Raw genomic sequence first — 5,740 nt, forward strand, 5'->3', positions numbered from 1 at the left:
GCGTATCGACCCGTGATTAAAATCACGTTTAAGAATTACTCGAGCCATGGCGACCTTGGTTGTCATTCAATTGCGAGGGTCAATCACTAGTCCCAATGGTCGCGATCGTTAGAAAATAATTCGGGGACGTTCGGAACCCATACGAGGTCGGACGGAATCACCCGTGCTCAAGCGTAGGGTATTATCCAAATCGTTCCTAATCATTCTAGGATCGGCCTATATTGGTCCGGAATATTCCTCGACAATTTTCATGGCCAAAGAGTCAATCCGGGATCAAGTTCTTAGGTCCACGTACTTGATTTTCCTAGCTAGCCATTCCCATTTGGTTAGTCTGCTCAAGAGGGATCAACTCCGAGTGAGATTAGACTGAAATACATCAATGAGACCTTTCATTTATTCAAAGCTTCGAAAGTGGGTCGGAATTCGGGATGTCACAATTCTTCCCCCCTTACAAAAATTTCGTCCTCGAAATTTGCAATCCTCCAATCATCTCGTTTTAGGGGGTACTGATGCCTCAACGCTACCATGCTTTCCAAAGTAGTCATTGTTGTCATTTGACACTTCGATAACGTCCTCAACAGCAATGGTTTTCATCCTTTGAACTCGTTTTCTTTGGTCCTCCACTATGTTCACCTTCCTCTTCCCTTTTGACATTCGCAAAATCTGTTGGTAGCATGCCCTTGAGTATTCAAATCACCTCTTCAATTGTCTATTGGTCCAAGAATAACATGCATACCTCACTACAATCCAGCTTTTCTAATTCCGAACCGAAGGTCTTTCCAAAGCATTGCATAAGACTCATGGCCTTTATCAACTTGCCCTCTATTATTCAAATCGAGTCGTAACCTTCTCGACTCCTTAAGCAAGTTCAAGATTACTTTCATAGTAATCTGCTCTTAATTCCATTTGAAAACCTTCAACGATCATAGTAATCTTTCGATTTTCAAGGTCATGCCTCTTCTTAGCCGGCATGTCTCATCCTTGACCACATGTAAGGCGATCCAACATTCGGTCCATTTTATTGGACACCGTAATTCTCCCCTCAAATTTCGATGAGGTCATATCTTTAGATTCCTCTCCACTATTGAACTCGTACACTCGTCATTGAGCTTCAAGGTTTCTATCCTCAACTTCGAGGTTTCTTTTCCAAGTACTCGGAAGTTTGGATTTCCTCCTTATTCTATTCGTTTCCACGACCCTTAGAAGTCCGAGTCCATTCGTCGCCACATCTCAATTCCTTTCGACCTTCGAGCTTGATGCTTCAAGTAGCCATCAAACTAGCCAATTGGAAAACTTCCAATTTAGAAGTTTAATCTCTTATTTCTCGGGGAAGATCTGTCCCTCTATCACCAATTACACATTGCTCAATTCTCAATTATAAGCATCCGCTAATTAATCCGTCCCTCCTTAGCGATATGGGCATCGCGGTAATAATACTTGGGTAATCTCTTTGTTCCACGTGACTTTCCTTCAATTCCCTTTTATCGGTGCTCTCAACCTCCTATAGTTCACATAACGTTGAGGTTTTTCTTTATACAAGCAACGCTCTCATATCCATAAGTAATTTCATACATTAGCGTTGCCTCTCGTTCAATTCCTCTCGGGAAACTACTACCTTATTTTCTTGTGGTAGATATAGATTCAAAATCTTTTTCCAACCAAACCATGTTTCCCAAACTTTGTCCGGAGGACATTAGCAAACCAACTCCGGTCATACATGAGCATTCCAACTCGTAAGGTCTTATTGTCATGCCTATTCGCACAACCATCTTGATTGCCTTGTTACGCCTCAATTTCTCCTTTCCACATCACATCATTATGATTCTCTTGATCCCTTTGATTCAAACAATAATGCCATTAACAGCTTAGTCATCAACTTGACTCAAGTCCTCAAAGACTCTTTTCACGTTCATTCACACGTTACATCTCGTCCTTAGCCCATTTCATCAATGGGACAGCTCCCATGGGGAATCCTTCCACAATCTGTCTATAACAATCCATCAATCCCGGGAAACTTTAAGTTTCGGCAACTCAAATCGACCTAGTCGATTCATCACTCATTCCAATCCTCAAAGGCTCCACGGGATTTCATTTCCCACAAATTTCATAACCGAGGAATCTTGCCACATCGGTCTACAATTTGTTCTCTTCTCATTTAGCATACAACGAGCATCTCCTTAGAGTCCATAAGATACTCTTAAAAGCTGTCCATGTTTCTTATGACTCCTTAAATGAGTCCCTTCATCGTCTCTCAAGACGGTAACAACCAATCCAACTATTCCTTGGATACTCAAGTTGACTATCATCGGTTTCTTATCACTAGACGTAGAACATTCAAATTGCTCTTCATACATCTTACTTAAGAGCTCAAACCTTGGCCCTCTCGTTGTCAAGGGTCTCCACTTGGACCATACAACATTTTGTTCATTTTCGTCATTCTTTCCTTAGGAAGCATTATTGCCTTGCCCTCTTGGTTTCACAACCAACTAATGCAACCCTATCTTGATTTCATTCATTCAATCGACATCGACATGTCCTAAGATTCAATGCCATCTACAAGACGGTTTCTCGAACTTCACTTTTAGGAATCATCCAAGTTTTGTGTCCTCTTTCTCGTTCGACACTCAATCTTAATATTAAGGCGGTTAGTATTTTCTCTTCCTTCCACACTGGGGCTCTTTCCCCATGAAGGAAACTATACACTTAGTGGCATTCTCTTACTTCGAATCCCCCTCGTCTTTCCCATTCCACGGGACGTCAATCTTGGAGTCTATGTCAACTACGAGTTTGTACTTCAGGATTTAGATGCCACCATACTCGATATTCTTCTTCCGGAGACTCAATCACCTCGGGTGACAAGGTTTCAAGGAATCGAGGTTCCTCCTTAATCACCATAAATCCACACTTGAACATGCAACTTGACTTCCTCAAGTCACTTTGTAATTACACTCTAGACGCTCTTTTCGCTTGCTCAACCAATCAATAAAATTACAAATAACCAGGACTATCAAGTCCATTCACTTTCCTTTCCTCCACGACCATCTCATGGTCCAATCACCCCTTTAAGAACGACACCCTACTCTTTAGGGTAATAACACACAATGTCACTTCCAGGGTCCCGATTCATCCTTAATTAATCCTATTTTATTCAACAAGATCAAACAATTGACATAACTTCTTCCTTAATTTTCCTCACGACGGAAGAAACAAAACATCAATCTCTCATTACGACTCTTACGCCAAGGCAATAGCCGTTTCTCGAGCACGCTCCATGTTCCATAATGAACATTTATTTGCTCGAAATCCATGAGCAAGGGTTCTCTTATTCATATGTCTTCCAATCATCCGCTCCCTTCATTAAAATCTATTAAAATTCCTCGGACTCAGGAATAACAACTAGCCATAAGGCTCCCGAATTCAAATCTACTTAGGGACTTCGGGTTTTATTCAAAGGATCCTTGACCACATTTAACATATGCTTAAACGACTTTGAGAACTGTCTCACATTGGTCGATTGTCCTCGGATCCTTGCAAGATTATTAGGATCCCCACAACCTTTGCTCTCAAGCAATCCCGGGAAGGTACTTCCATTAAACAACTCAAGAAAGGCGATCTAGACAGTACGATGCCCGCAAGGAAAACTCTTCATTTGGTGACATTTCACCAATCATCAATAGCCTCTTAAGGCTAATCACGCCAAGGTCACTTTCTTTCTTTAGTGCACCCAAAACTTCTAAAGTTTTCTCCACGAAACCCTCAATCCAGAGGGAGGCAATTTCAATTCACTCTCTCTCCATCAAACTTAATCAATCTCACTCTTATGCATCCTTCCGCGGCTTTCTTTCAAACAATTTTCTTTTCCATTCTCTATCGTCTTTCCCACGAGTTCACTTTGCTAACAACACAATCAACGAGTAGCCTTATCTTATGCGCTTTGGGCAACAACGGCAGCTCCTTCTTGAGTCGCCTACCCATCGAATTTCAAATTCCTCTCAAGGTTCTCTTGACCCCATCAACTCTAGGGTCTCGCACAACTTACAAGCTCGAGCCACACGCTCTTCCGGCGCTCATACTCTCGTGGTTCATCTTTGCTCACTTATCATGATTCCTTTCGGTTCTTGAATCTTCTCATATTTTTCATACTCGAGCAAAATGCTCATCTAGTGACCATACTCGGTCGTTCGACCTCATTAGGTTCTTATGGCACTTGAACCACTACAATTCCCTCTAGGAATTAAAGACTTAAGTCATCTACTCGAGTCTAGCAATTCCAGGATGCTCCTCTCATTATCTCGTCACCGCGAATCAACCACCCAATCGTTCTTAGGTAACTCTCGGCTACGGCCAATTATCCAAGGGTTCCAAGTCACCCTTAACCGGTGACTATCTATCAAGTCAGCCTCAACGAGGCAATTTCTCAATTAACCACCAATTACTAGGCATGCCTCAACTAGGCCAACATCAAGCAATCATTCAAGACATTACTTCAATGAGTCAATCGCTCATACTTTAACTATAAAGGCACATATTCCTCTAATACGAACACAATAAATCGTCACACTTTCGGAAGACACCGGTTCAACGGGGTATGAACCTCACACGCCGTCTAATCTCTCGGTTAGACCTTTACCATAACAATCACATGATGCCAACTACATAACGGCATCCACCGCCCAACGAAGCCTTTAATCATGCCAATCCCAAGCGCCATCACAAATGCCAAGCAAATTTTGAAATTTCACCTTGAGGATCAACTTAGTGCAATACGTCTCTTAATCAAGATCGACTTAACCTCGATACCTAGACTTTCCCTTTCAATTTATGGCCCGGGTCATTCTCGCTCCTTGATATCTTAGAAGCCTGTCGGGAGCCGCTCCTTGTCCGGACCTCTCTGTCCCGGTGATCACTCCCCGCCCTCATCGGACCCGGTCGTTGCGGGTTGTCCCAAGTCATACATCTACGGAGGAAGTCCCGTTCCACATGTCCCATACCATGCTTCATTACGGTTTATAGGTATCCCGTCAACTTGTCCCATACCAAGCAACGGTTTATTAGGTCGATAGTGATAAGCTCACGCGTGCACATCCCTCGACTTTCATTTTAATGCCACAAATACAAGCACCACCCGATTGTCCTCGTTACTCGACGTACCATAGTAGTTTCCGGATCAATTCTTATCTCGGAAGATCTCTAATTCCACCAATGATCGCCACATCTCATAGATCCATTGCTTACGTTCTAGCATATTCTTCAAGTTGAGTTCTTGACAAACCATAATCATAGTCATATAATCCAATTGACTCTTTATTCAAAAGCAATCATCTATTAACCTCAACCACATGTACAACCTCAAAATCCATACTTAGGACTCTTCAATTTCCCGCTTGCTCGCTTATAAACCTCAATAATATCATCACCCAAGTTTACTAATAAAATAAAACGATACTAGAACCATTCGAATACAATACAAGTTCAAGCCTATAATCCTCAAGATTGAGAAATCAATGTCTTATCCTAAGGGTCCCAATATCTAATCGTCCTCAAGTCATCACTCCTTATTACTCCAAGTCTCAATCTCATTTGATCGAGCGGACCTTGCTCTGATACCACTCCAAACGGGGATGTCACGACCCGAACCTTGCGAGCTTGTCGACATCCCACCTGGCCACACTTATGTACGGTTCTCCGGGATCCAAAGGCCAACAAATTCATGCGGAAGTAAAAACAAATCCCCGTACAG

Source organism: Rhodamnia argentea, chromosome 6, assembly GCF_020921035.1.
Source record: "Rhodamnia argentea isolate NSW1041297 chromosome 6, ASM2092103v1, whole genome shotgun sequence".
In the NCBI taxonomy this organism is placed as follows: Eukaryota; Viridiplantae; Streptophyta; class Magnoliopsida; order Myrtales; family Myrtaceae; genus Rhodamnia; species Rhodamnia argentea.